General features: G+C 37.7%; 1 protein-coding gene and 1 pseudogene across 6 annotated transcripts in view; both read right to left on the reverse strand.

Annotated features, from left to right (window-relative positions):
• Window positions 1-14,973, reverse strand: part of PARD3B (par-3 family cell polarity regulator beta) — a 1,151,792-nt gene that overhangs the window by 847,984 nt on the left and 288,835 nt on the right. The gene's annotated exons all lie outside the window — the stretch shown is intronic.
• LOC127491715 (heterogeneous nuclear ribonucleoprotein C-like) overlaps window positions 1-14,973 on the reverse strand; it is a 57,539-nt pseudogene that overhangs the window by 36,846 nt on the left and 5,720 nt on the right.

Genomic DNA, 14,973 nt, shown 5'->3' on the forward strand with positions numbered 1-14,973 from the left:
AATTTACATGCACTAAACAGATACTGAAATCTACCCCTGTGTTCAGTAGTGCTCAGGTGGGAAATGGCGTTTTTCAAATAAGCACAGTGACAGAATGACAGTTAAAGTTATTCTTACACATAATAAATTCTATCAAGCACGATTTCATAGTTAGTAAATCTTGCACAGTTTATAAATGAATGTGAAGTGTGCATTTCCATCTTTATTTGGACTACATTTTAAAGGAAACATGATTAAGTGTATACTTTTGTTAAATACTTGTAAAGTACTGATTTTGACTACTACATATGGTATAAATCGAAAGGACTCAAACCTGTAAACTTGAAGTTTGAGGCATTTAACACTAATGGACTCCCTCCTACTCTCTAATCTAATTGATCCATTCATCTCAAGTGAAGCTGCACCATCTTCAAGATCAATTTGGCCACTGATTGAGCCCTAAAACAGCTGGGCATTAATTCAATATGTATGTTAACGCTTATCCAAAGACAACCATGATCAAAAGCAGTATCAAAGTGGAAACATTGGAAGTCCTTACACTTCATAAGCATTACAAAATGCAAAACACTCTACGAAGAACAGTTTGTATCGCTACCACTAGGAAAAAATATGCCAATGACTAGTATAAGAATCAATATTTTAAGAATCATTTTTTATTAAACAGTGAAAGTTGGAAAAGAGACACTTCCTATTTTATATAGTTATTTTATGAAGAAAAAAATGGCTTTAGAGCAGAATTTGTCATTAAGAAAATGCTTCCGTACATTGCGAAGACCATTAAATTATTCCTCCAGAATGATCACAGATAACCTGAATGTGGAAATGCTTCTTATTAAAATTTTTCTTGACCCTTTAATTTGTGACCTTTCAATTTTTATTCAACTATATTTTATGCAATTTAAAGTATTACTGCTGAGTAACTTAATAAAAGCTCTTTCAATTAATATTAGATTGCCTAAGTTATTTAGGTTCTAACGTGTTAAAGAATGTAAATCTCTCCAAATATGTGCTTTGGGAGATAGGGAAAATAGGACTAAAAAGTCAGAAGAAAGGGATGCTATTTTTAAGAAAACTAAATTAATATATTTTTAAGTAGCATTAACAATTTATTGTTAAATGAGGCAGACATCTTGATACAGAGAAACTTCCAGAAACCCAGCAGTATATACGAAGAGAGCTTTCTATCCAAGTTTTCAACTTCTAGTCTAACTCCTTTTCAAAGTATGATACTGAACAAAAACAGCTATTATTTATGAATAGTTAAGACTGTTAGTATAATTTTTCTTCCTGTTGTTCATACTTACTAAGTGTGGAAGTTCTGTCCTTTTCTATTTACTCTTGGGTATGAGAATGTGAAAGTGCAAAAAAAAAAAAAAAAAAGGAATAAGAAAGATGGAAAATGTGGAAGGTCCGGAGATCTATGGGTGTAAGAGACAGTGAGATTAAAACAAACCACCTCCTGCTCTTTCCTTCCTCCCTCCCTCCCTACTCTTCTCTAAAAGCATGCACAGAGAATTAAGGACTTTGAATGTCATGGCCACATCAGATTAAGCCCAGGGTATACTCAAGAAGTCAGCACATGCTGTAGACAGACTCAAGTATAATTTTAAAGCAAAAATGGAAAATACAATGTCAATCAGTAGGAAAAGTTTGTTGAGCAAGTTATACAGCTGACACTTAGGTGTTTTCCTAAAACTACAGAAGAAATAAGAAAACACTATTATTTCCATACAATGTCCACAAAAAATGTGACAGAAAATGTACCACTGACATGATAGCATGTGCCTAACTAACCTAATTCATCAACTTCATCATGGTGCTTTGTGAAGCCATGAGATAAAGATAAGGAGTAAGCATTATGTTATAATAATAATACCCCAAGCACTTTTTACCTAATAGTAGAAACCTAGCAGAGGTTTGGTGCTAATTTGTAAATGGGACACGCCATCCAGGACAGCAGCTAGGGTTAAATCTTGTAGAGTGAGCTCCCCAACATCAGGTGGCTGTCCCCAGGGCCTCTATGCACACTTACCCAAATTCATCAACTCACAAAGCTGGTTGTATATACTCAGGTAAAGCTCTCTTTTAGAAATACAATTGTTAGCCCTGTTTATTTTTTATTAATGAGAAGAAATCAAAACACAAAATTCTTAGCCCTTTTAAATCAATGAAATCAACTTAAGTTAATAACAGATGGACTAGGGGAAGGCATTAGGCGTGGCAGTTAAGTTGCCACTTGGGATACCTGTCCCCCTTATGGGAGTGCCTGGGTTTGAGGCCCATCTAACATTCTCCATTCCAGCTTTCCATTAATGTGTAGCCTGGGAGGTATCAGGTGATACAATCAGGCTCAGGTACTTAGTCCCCCCCACCCACATGGGAGATCCAGATTCCGTGGCCAGCTCCTGGCTTTAGCCTTGTACATCCCAGCCATTGTGGGTGTTGGAGGAGTGAACCAGTAGATTAAACCTTCCTGTGCCTGCCTCTCTCTTTCTATCTTTTCCCTACCCCCTTCACTTCTCCCTCTCTTTTTCTCTCTCCCTTTCATAAAAAGTTGTTAAACTGAGTGTACTAGCCACTGATGCATCTCTACATTTTTTTTAAAAGATGAGGCATCTTGTAAAAGTATATTTTGGACTAATTACTGTCAAAAAATAAAGAGGAGAAGCTAAGGTTCTTATATAATCTTATTAATTATGAAAACTTACTGGCAACTTCATTGCTATTACCAGAATGTATGTTGCATTATAGGAATTCAAGTGAAAGTATGCCACATCGGGGGTCCAATCACACACCACTGGCTGTTAATTAAAAGCCTCATGTTGCTAAAGGTGAAACATCTCACTTGAGTACTGAAAGTGTGATTTAAAAACAGGAGGAATACTGTTGCTGTAAAGGCCTTACATTTCAAAGGGCACAATTTTTCTTTGAGTTTATAAACATGTAAAAATTTACTTATATGATATTTTTATGATGAAGTACATAATCATTGTGAAAATGTTCTAAAAACCACCATAAAGAAAATTCACCATAATCCCATCTACCAGAAATAAGTGCCTCGTGTTATATTTTCTTCACATCTTCATATGAGCACATGTACATGCACACACATTCACATATGTGCACTTAGCCATATATGTATGATTTTGTTGCTCTACATTATAACCTAAAGCTATTTTAGAAATACATGACAATTTTCTCTACAATATATAGCCCTCAAGTTTCTTACTAAATTGCAGAGATGCAAAATTCTAATTTTGAGGACATGCAAATATTCTTTCTAAAATATAATAACAGTACACACTATGTCTCTCTTGATAAATATAATAGTAACTATATACTTAATTGTCCCATGCAAGCCCCAGACTACCTTTGATTAACCAGTGGATAAAAAATAAAAAGCTGTCAATGAAGCCAAAAACTTCTTTCACCTTAAAAATTAATTTAAAAATGCTTTGAGGGATGTATTTCTCCTTGTCTTCAAATGCAGTTGATAACTTAAAAAAAAAAAAAACTAAGTGAGGGGTTATAATGGATTGTTTTATGTCAAAAACTATACTTGCAGCTGCTCCTTCCTAAGGTCAATACAGTTCCTTTTTCACCCACCGCACTTCTGCCGCGGCACGGATGGGAAAGCGACAGCGTGGCTGGGATAAGGAAGGAGGAGACAAGGGAAGCAAGGAAGAGAAGCCAGAAACGAGGACAAGAAAGGAGAACAAGGTGCATCCACAGAACAAGAAATGGGATGTCAGCCGGAAACCACATGCAGCTGACAATCATGCTGTTTCTTTCCAAAAACACTTCCCTGATGTCCCATTCAAGAGTCACCTTCCCCACACCCACAGACTCCCAAAGCGTGTGGATTCACTGCTGCATGATGATCACTCCTGCATCAAAATGCATTTCCTAGGGACGATGCTGCACAGTGGGGACAGGGCACAGTTCCTGCATTCATACGAAGGGGAAGAGCATTCCTTACGGCCAACACATACACGACTCCAAAGACTTCACTTCAGTTTCACATACAGTTCTCCCACAACTTTCCTGAGACTATATTATTTGATACGGAAAGAATCCTGCAGTGCACCACTTCATAAATGAAATCATTCTCGGTGAGGTGAAGTGACTTGTCCCTGGTTTAATGAATAAAGCGGTGACACTAGGACTCAAATCCAGGTGTTCCAGTTCAAATCCTAGTGCTTTTTCAACCCCATCTCACGACAGCAATCAACAGGGTACTTAGAATCAGGGCTGAAAACAATTACTCATCTATTCATAAAGTGCAGGTGCCTTTTTCAGCCCATGGCTGACACAGTAAAAGTGATTTGATCATTTTGGGTTTAATCAACTCTGCTGCTGAATTGTGGGAGTGGGACGGGGTAAGAGCAAGTTCCTCTCCCTTGTCCTTTAAGCTCCAGTTGATTGATGCTCAAAATATCTCCTGAATATGGAAATGGACTCCTCCTGATCATCTGTTTAGTGAGGATAATAACTAATCAACATATACACACTACTCAAGATTTAATATTATAAAGTATATTTTGCTCGTGTTTTTGTAATGGCCAGATATACATAATATTACCTTCACTTAAACTCATTTTATCCAGCACCACAGTAATGTAGCTCATCCATAGGAGTCTAACTTGCCTCAGCATATATTTGCTTTAATTATTAAATCCTTTAAAACTGAAGAATTCTATTTCCAATGATTATCTGAGCCCTACTCTTAGTCCTTCCTCCTTCCATACAACACCAATAAATATGTATTTACTGAGCCTCTATTCTGCGCTAGGCACTAGGCATATGGATAAAACTCAATACATTTTCTCATGAAGATAACACAGCAGTTGAAGGAACAGGAAAAGCAGATACTCACCAATAAATATACTAGCAATAAATGTTCTAAGTCATGAGTGCTGGGGGGCTGGGGGAGTTTGTTAGTCTGAAAGAAATGAGAGGCTTCTGTGACTGGGGCACAGGAGCAAGGAAGAGGGCCAAGGATGAATCTCGAGAGGCTGCTGGGCCATGTTACAGGCCCTTCATTTTATTCCAACTTAATGCTAAGATATTAAAAGGGTACATACACCGAGAAGGCATGAGCCAATGGGTGTTTGTGGCTAAATTAAATCACCAACAATGTTGTTCTGGGAAGTAGAGTCTTTATTTAGAGCTCGGGCTGAGCTGTCCTAAGAGCCAAGAAACAAAAGGCCATTCTGTAAAACCTCTCAGTTCTTTTCTTCAACTGTGGGAGAAAAGGGTAGGGTTATATAAATCTTGGCAGCTATAACAAAATTACCAGCAAATATCGACGGATATTTTCAATGCTGGATGCCTGGACTCTTCAAGATTTATCTCTAGTGTGGTGTCCATTTATGCAAAGTTGAAATTGTTGATGATCAAACCATAAAGGGCATGTATTTGCATTCACCATTTTTCACAATAAATGAAAGCATTGTTAGATAACAAGCTAGGGTTTGAGGGTATTTTCGGTTCTATAAATCTTCCTCTGTATGTTTAATTGCCTGCTTAGAACAATTCTTCCTTTTTTTACTACAGTAATAATGCTACCTTACATCTGTACAGCTCTTTGGTTTCAAGGCATATTAGCTCTTTAATGATAGGGACCAGGTGTTCATTTTCTCTTTATAGTGCCCAGCATACTGTGCTATGTAAGTGGGGTTGGAGATTTTGAAGACAACTAATAATTAACAGTAGGAGATGTCATTGAAAATGAAGTGCACTGCATTGAGAGAAAAAAAAAAAACTTTTAGAATACAGCTATGTTTGTGGCACAGCCATGGCTGAACCTCTGAATATTTTGTCACTGTTCAAGGACAATGCACTCTTCATAATCCAAGATACACTACCTTTTGTAGATTACTCTCATCTCTTGCTCTCTGCCAGGCTTCTTGTGCCTCTACTGGACCTCTCCACACACAACTGATCACAACCATGCACGAAACGCCACACCCTGTGCTATCTACTCTAATAGTTCTTTCACTGTGGCTCATCCATCCCTTCTCCCTGTGAAGAGCAACAACTTACAACATGAACAGAGTACAGACTGACAAGGGTATACATGAGAGAATTGCATATTTTCTCATTTTTGATATTTGATTACCATCCATATAGAAAAGTGAACTACCATAAAACTGATTCTAAACAAAAAAAAATCAAAATGTTGTACAAGTATATGTTACAAAAATCAAATAATGGAATATAGTTAATTTGTTTTTAAGATCAGCAAAATGGTAATAGGACATTCAACTTGTGGCTCTCCAAGTTAGCATCCTTAGATATTCAGGACCCACAGGCCCAATGATACAAATTCTGTGCAAAACAATTTATTTATATTTCAGTAAAAATTTTCCAAAAGCTTCTTTCATGAAAGTGATGCAACCCCATTGACTGGAATAGTTCCCTTTCAAATAGGAAAATCTCCTTAGTGTAAAATAGAAACTACAATATGAGTCAATATGATGAGAAGCCTTTTGTCTAATAAGCAATTCATTATTTAGCTTCCAAATATTCATAAAAATAATCCAAGGAAATTCACTAGACTTGGTTTGGATGTGGAAGACAGTCCATTTCCCTGTAATCGCAATCCAACTCTGTTCTTGTATATCTTTGGAATATCACCATCTTCTACTTTTTCTCCACACTTAATTTTAATATTTCTGCTAGGTAGAGCTTAAATAAGGGGCATTTTATTCCTGATCACAAGTTATGAAAGCAATAAATGTGTTTCTTCATAGTGGCTCCTAATTAAGACATGTGGATTGAGTTTCTGCAAGTTTTTAAATAAATGTGATATTTAAAAAATGTTGTTCTCATTTTTAGATGCTGTAATAAGAAATTGTACTCCTTTTCCAATTACTTATAATGGCCACCTAGGTCAACTCTCAAAAGCTTTTGATCTCAGCAACTTAGCTAGAAGAATAATATTACATTTCCCTTTGAAGTTCAACTCCTACTCCTAATTTTTCTATTCACAGCAAAGTTCAAGTAAAAATTTTAAATAAGGTAACATCTAAGAAAACAAAGCTATTGAGACACATTTTTGTAATCACAGAGTTCAGACAAGAGAATTTAGTTGCCTTTATAGTTACAGCCTATTACTTATTCAGTTAATAAAAAAAATGGTAAGTATAAGCATCCAGTTACTTAGATAACAAAAGTAGTTATCATATTGATAGTGCAATAGGTACCTTCTATCAAATACAGCTGGAATTAAATTCTGTATTCTAAATTCCACTTGTTAAGTCCAAATTATGAAAATGAACTTACACATATATCAGAGACCTAATGAGTTAGTAGTCTTCCTGAGTGACTACTCATTGGCTCAATTCCCCTCTCCCTAGCTAGAGAGGACGGAAGGCATCCATGGTCTCCTGTGGCCTGAACAAAACTGCAACCAGGAGAACCCTGGCCTCATTTCCCATTTCACAGAGACAGTGGTCAGAAAATTCATCCCTCTCTTGAAGGATACATCTTGGTCAACATGATTGGAATCTTCAAACAATAATGGCAAGGTTCAAACCCCAGTTCTTTAAAGTTTCTTTGATAATACCCATGTTAGTTTGGCTCCTAATACAAACATTATGCTTTTGATTTCAATCCCCCTTACCTTCCCAGTTTGGGCATATCAAAGGAAAGACAGTCTGTTCATATGACTAAATAGTACAGTTTTCTACAGCGTCAGCTCTACAGACAAGGTATCAGGGAAAACACCCTGTGATTCAGTGCTAAAAGCTGCTGCTTGACCAGTGCCAGTTCTGTTTGGGACTGGATCTGGAATACCTCGTGGAGGCAGAGCTAGTAAATTCAATCTATCTCATGAGCTTTCTCATACCTCTTTTTATTTACTAGCACTTTAGTGACTGCCAATCAAGCCAAATGAATTTCATGAAAGGAAAATGCTAATGAAATAAAAAGGACACAATCACATGCCACCTCCAAGAACATAAATAGTCAGAAAGGCTAAGTACTAGATTTGAACAATGGAACCAAAACAGGAATCACGGGCAAGATTAGAATATGAAGAAAGCTGATCAGTGTTGCTGGGCTTCAGTCTTCCCATTGGGACAACAGAAAGTTTCTTCGACAAGTCCATGGAAAATATGTACTATGATTAATTAAGCATAGATTTCAAAAATTTTGTATTAAAATAAACTTATACTTTAAGCAAATTTTTAGAACCTTTTTAAAGTACCCTGACTACTTTATATAAAAATTAAAAAATAGGAATATGTTTCTAGCACATAATATTCAGTGAATACTAGTTGATTCTGAACTTAGAGAACACAGTGTATAATAGGCTATGTCTCGCTTTTAAATTCCTTATACTTCTGCTGAAACCCTTAACTTCGCATCACCTTTGCTGACTCATTAAATATGTGTATGATAGGGACCAACATTGCAGCCTTGGGGGTTAAGTCTCCTGCGACAATAGCATCCTTATGGGCACTGGCTCATGTCCCAGCTGATCCACTGCCAATCCAGCTCCCTTCTAATGTTAATGGGAAGGCAGCAAAAAACAGCCCAAGTGTTTGGGCCTCTGCCACCTATGTAGGAGAGCCAGATGAAGCTCTTGGCTTCTGCCTGGCCCAGCTCTGGCCCTTGCAGCCTTTTGGGGAGTGAACCAGCAGATGGAAGCTCTGTTTCTCTGTGTCTCCCTGTCTCTGTCTGTAACTCTGTCAAAATAAATAGATATATCTCTAAAAACAAATGTCTGTGATAAACAAAAATAAGAACATAGATCATATTCCCAGGTTTCTGGAAAAGAGCAGTCAGGATTTGTCTTACAGGTGACAAATTCTAGTAACACAAGTATGACTCAAGGCATTACGTATACCATCAATAAAACATGGTAAAAAAAGGTAGCCAGGGCTTTGGCAAATCAGAGCAGGCTTCACGTAGAATGATAGAAGTCACAGCCTTTCAAAGAGCTGAAACATGGGTTCTGCACTGTGGCCCTTCACTTTTGAAACTTTATTTTCTATGGTAAGAATTTTTAATTTGACCCTCCAGGCAAGACAGGGTGAAAACATTTGGAGGAAAGCAGTAGCTAACACAGGCTTTGTCAGGGAGTTAGACTGGCTATGGTTGTACAGAAGAGATTGAATAGACAAAGAAGGAAACTCCAAAACCATTATTTGTCACTGGAGTTAAAGAACAAATACATTATGAGTAGAGATATTTTGTAGATAAAGCAGGGAAATACTTTTTCTAAATGGAAATATCTTCTTGGTTAGCCAGGAACACAGAACAGGCACTTAAGTGAAAGAAGATAGTGGTGTGACACTAATCAGTAGAGACGTAAGTGAAGCTTTGAGACACAAACAATTCCCTGGACCACAGTATAAAATATTGCACTCAACTCTAGCTGTACATCAGAATTACTTATGGAGCTTTTCAGATTTGTTCATGCTTTGGGCCTCACCCCAGAGGTTGTGATCATAGCCAAGGTTGAGAATCACTGGAGCAGAGAAAGAACAGAGGGCAAAAACTGAGCCTCAGGGAGCTCCCAGGGCAAGGTTAGAAAAGGAGATTGAAAAGGAAGCAAATTTTGCAGAAAGAGAAGGAAAGCTAGGAAAATGCAGCATGGCAGAATCCAAAGGAAGAGGAAATTTAAAAGACTGAATAGGTGTCAAAAACAGCAACAATTGCTGTTTCAAGGTCCATAGTGATGCATCTAAAACAGTGCCTGACTCTCCGTGGGTATTCAGTGGTATGTGTTCCAGTGAGTGAATGGGTGCTGAGAACACACTGGGGCTCAGGTGCACTGCACCATACCAGGGCTAGGTGATCTTCGCTGAGTTGCTCCAGATTGAGCAGGTTGAACTTGCATCGAAACCTCATACTATGAGGATTCTATTTTGAGTATGACTAAAAATTGTCCCTTTGGTAGACAAAAAATACATAAATAGCAGCTTTCAAAGTGAAAAACTGATTCATTCCTTTCATTTACCCCTAAATATTTATGCATTCATTCATTTAGCAGCCATTTATTCCAGGAAATGAACATAGTGCTTTAAACCTTAATCCTGAAGTCACATCATTTGCATTAATTTGCATATAATTTTAATCTATTTCAAAACTGTAGTAAAGCACATTTAGCATGCATTTTTTTGAAATCTTTGAAATTCATTTGGACAGATTGCCAAGCAAAGCCATAATTTTTGTTGTGATCAGATTATTTTTCCTAATATCCACTACTATACTTTCCCATGTCTCAATTTCACTAGAATTCAGTTTTGTTATACTAAAAGTGTCAAACTAATGGGTACTTTTAAAATTATCACATTAAATGTTCCTAATGCAAATTTCAGCTTTGAAGCCATTCATTAACAAAAGAGAAGCCCAGATCTCTTTAACTAAGCATGAACTATCTTCCTACTTCTTTAACTATCACTGCCATTTCTACAAAAGCTTTAAAGGAAACCAATTAAATTAATATTTTCATGTAATACATGAACAAATCCTCACCTCTGTCACTGGCTTCTTTCTGCATTATAAAAAGCTCCCCATGATTTATAATTTTATGCATTTCTACCACTATGCAGATTTGCAAAAATGTATAAATAGTAGGATTTTGACAAAACTGAATTGATGCATTAGTTCAATAAATGATAGTATTTCAACAACTGTGACTATGAATCGCTGCTATATTTAAATTTTACACACATAATGACTTGTATTTTTAGTATTTGTTTCTTGAGCAAACACATAAATCACTAGAAAACTCAGGGAGCATCATTGTATAGGACAAGAATCAAAAGATATGCGGCAACAACTTTCTAGAAAACAAAAGCCAAGTGACATAAATTAATTTTTATAATCCTCAAAAATTCATTAAAGTCAAAGATTTATCATAGAAGAATTAAAAGATAAACCACATTTTCCATTCACTTTTTCTTTATTTTAGAGTCAGAGAAAGGAAGTGGGGAGAGAAAGGAAAAGACAAGACAGAGAGAGAGAGTTCCCATTCATTAGTTCACTCTTCAAATGTCAACAATGGCCCAAGTTGGGATCCAGGAATTCAATCCAAGTCTCTCTAACTGGGAGAAAATAGCCAACTACCTAAGCCATCACCTGCTGCCTCAAAAGGTCTGCATTAGCAGAAAGCTGGAATCAAGATTACAGCAGGGACCAAACACAGGCATTCTGACACAGAATTCAGGTATCTCGAAGGACAACTTATCTGCTTGACCAAATGTTCACCCTTGCCCCTAGGACTTTTTGAAGACTCCTTATATATGATTTTATACATATATATGGAAATAGTTTGGAGAAATTCTTTTTATTTTTATTTGTTTATTTTTTAAAGATTTATTTAACTTATCAGAAACAGTTGCAGAGAGACGTAGAGACAGAGAGAGGAGTTTTCCATCCACTGGTTCACTCCCCAGATGGCCACATCGACTGGAGCTGTGCCAATCCAAAGCCAGGAGCTTCCTCTGGGTCTCCCACATGGGTGCAGGGTCCCAAGGACTTGGGCCATCTTCTACTGCTTTCCCAGGCCATAGCAGAAAGCTGGATCAGAAGAGGAGCAGCTGGGTCTAGAACTCATGCCCATAGGGGATGCTGGTACCTCAGGCCAGGGCTTTAACCTGCTGTACCACAGTGCTAGCCCCATTATTGGAGAATTGTTAAAAACTCCTATTTCCAAGAGAAAACTATTATTTCTCAATTTTTAAAGGATTTATTTATTTATTTGAAAGGCAGAGGGAGAGAGAGAGAGACTGATCTTCCATCCACTGGTTCACTCCCCAAATGGCCAGGCCTGGACCAGATCGAAGCCAGGAGCCAGAAACTCCATCTGGATCATTCATGTAGGCGCAGGGGCCAAAGAACTTGGACTATCTTTTGCTGCTTTTCCAAACAAATTAGTAGGAAGCTGGTTTAGAAGTGGAGCATCCAGCAATCAAACCAGTGCTCATAGGGGACGTCAGTGTTGCAGGCTTAACCCACTACACCACAGTGCCAGCCCTAATCTATCAACATTTTAACAACATTTTTAAAATATCACAACTAAAATAGGAATCTCTAACATTTTGGTTAAAGGAATGATAATATATTTTTCATGAAAGTTTCTGTGGTATTTCTAAGTACATAAAATTAAGTCTTATTCTCTGTCCTTAGAGGTTAACAGGCCAATGAATTGAATTAAAATCCAGCTTACTCCAATTTGACAGCCTAGGAATCTTTGCCATTGCCAAGTACTGGATGAAAACAGTGGCTGCAGTTGGATCTATTCTGAAACAATAATTCACACAGAATATGAAGGCCCAGAGAAGAACAGTATCTCCATTCCATCACAAGGACATGGGACATTAGTTACAGAGATAAAATCTTTCACAATCTCAACCAGGAAGCCTAATCAGGTTTGAGGGATAGCAAGTGTCAGCTCATTTTGCTGCCAACCGATATGGATTTTATATTTGCTGAGGATATAGGCTCCTCCTCCCTCTTCCTTGAACATTAAACTTTCCAGTTGATGTATGATGACTGGAATTTCTTTAGAAGCATCCACAAAAATGACAGTGGAGTCACTTTCGGGACTCCTGTGCAGTGCGATGAGTATAAGCAGAAGGGTGACCTCAGCTTCACCATGTAGCCAAACTAAAGTTTAGGTACATAGGATGTAAAGGGAGGAAAGTGATTCAACAACAAAAAAGTGAAAAACAATGTAGAGTAGGAGTCAAAGACAAATGAGAATGGTAGTCACCAGCTGCCATATTTCCTGTCACCAAATTTCTGTATCCTCATTGGGACAATGAGGCAAGAACTCCATGGAAAGTCACAGTAACATTAGTGGGTAGTTGTCAGAATAATATTTGGGATTGTGGAATTTAGAATTTAAAATAAATTTCATATTTGACTCCCATGTGGTTGCCACCTATTCACTCCAGGGTCTGAGATAAAGACTTCCGTGCTTGGCACTCACCAGAAACACAAGAGCACTTCAAAAATTCATGGAAAATGGAGTTAAAAGAAAATTATCTTGGTGCAAAAATTTGTGGAAAGCCACGCATATGAGACTTGCCGATACCAAAGCAACAAGAGAACTAACCAAACTGTTACCTCGTCACATTCATGATTGACAAAGCTCCCAGGAAGAAAGTCAGCTCTTCCAATCCACCCTCTTAAGGCAAAAATGGCACAATATCAAATACTGTAAGCCTACTTCTATGTTTCTCAGTCTAGTAGATTTACACTTGCCTCTTCCTATTTCTTTCTCCTTCCATCGCCTCCTCCAGAGGCTCATACTTTCTATTTCTAGAGATGCTAACCTCTCCCTGGAGCCATCCTCAGCTAGTCTGCTGTTCAGCGGTGCAGGTTCCTTTAGGTGATGAGTAAGAAAACACAGCAGGCCAACTGCTTTCCTGATTGACTGACTATACAAACAGATAATTGCTGGATCTTAGCTGACTACAGTTGGAACAACGACTCACTGCTTTTTTCCCCCTGTATTCAATTGAGAAACAAGACTAATAACAAGAGAAAACCCAAACCTTCACCCCAAACCAGTCAAATTTGGTATCTTCTAGTTAACCTGCCTGTCTTCACCATGCCAGCCACCACCAAAGAACAAAGGAACCTTTGCCTACTACAGTTTCTACACTGTGTTTGAACCTCTCTATCAAACACAAAACATCTGTTTGTTCTCTTTTGGGTGGTCTTCCTTTATTTCTACAGGCCCTCAAGTTGAATGCAGGGATGTTTCTTGCTTCAGCATCAATTTCCTTGGAAGTATGAAACTTAAAAGAAGCATGTTTACATAGCTTCAAAGTAAGTGTGAAACGAGAAGTAACAATACTGGGAATTGGTATGTTCAGATTCTAATCAATTTTCATGATGAAATTAGGCACTTAAGTGAAGTCCACCTCCCTCTGATCTCATTTTTGTCATTCACAAAGTGAAGTGGGAACAAAGTGATGGTTTATTTTTTTTTCTGGTTTAATAAGGACTTCTTTGAGAAAAAAAGGTCCCAACATCAGGCCGTTCACAAAAATAATCCATAGTATCAATTTTAGAAAGCAGATATTAAGACTACTATAATACATTTTTTTCTAGAGGATGCATGTGACATGCCAATGCTCATTCACAAAATTACATTGTTACAGTTGTGTTGAACAGCCCCACACAGCATTTTTATGTAGGATAGAACACACATACACCTCTAACTTACAACTGCTCCCAGGTGTTACTCAAGTAAATAGAATGGGCTTTGCAGTTAGGGTAGCAAATACCAAACTCATGTAAGAATGGAAAGTACTATATTTCCTGCATTAATGAGAGTATTTTGCAGACAGCTGATAAAAACCATACAACCTTTGTGTTAAGTCATAGGCATTATCAAAATTAAAAGCAAAAATTATAGGGCAAGACTTTACAGAACACCAGAGGCATCCAAGGCAGTGAAAATGGGAGCTGGCCCAGGGCAATATGAATTGATGAACACAGGAAGGACAAGGATGGCACAGTGAGCATGTGCTGAAGACAGTAGGGGAGAGGATCTCATGAGAACATTTATTTAGACAAGTGCCTAGGTGCAGAAATAATGGGATAAAATTCCTAAACCTCACTATGTGATTAAGAGTCATCTTCACCACTGGCACTGTCTCTGTCATCCTCTCCCCTTCCTTAGCCTCTTTTCCTTCATCCCTGAGCAATTCCAGCTGGTCATCCTCCCATCATCACTACCATCATCACTCAGTAGGTTTCCCGCCTCAGTGGAGTCGTCCCCACCTCCATCAGGCTCCATGTTCACATCAGTCTCATCCTTCTTCAGTGAGCTCCTGCTCTGATCCTCTTCTGACTTAGTATTCTTCATCTCTACTTGCTTGCTCTGTTCCATTTCAGTTTTTCCCAGGCTTTCCAGCAGAGTACCCATTTTGTTCTATCTGGGTCAACTCATTTTTTAAAAAGATTTATTTATTTGAAAGGCAAAGTTACAGAGATGAAGAA

Source organism: Oryctolagus cuniculus, chromosome 3, assembly GCF_964237555.1.
Source record: "Oryctolagus cuniculus chromosome 3, mOryCun1.1, whole genome shotgun sequence".
Taxonomy (NCBI): domain Eukaryota; kingdom Metazoa; phylum Chordata; class Mammalia; order Lagomorpha; family Leporidae; genus Oryctolagus; species Oryctolagus cuniculus.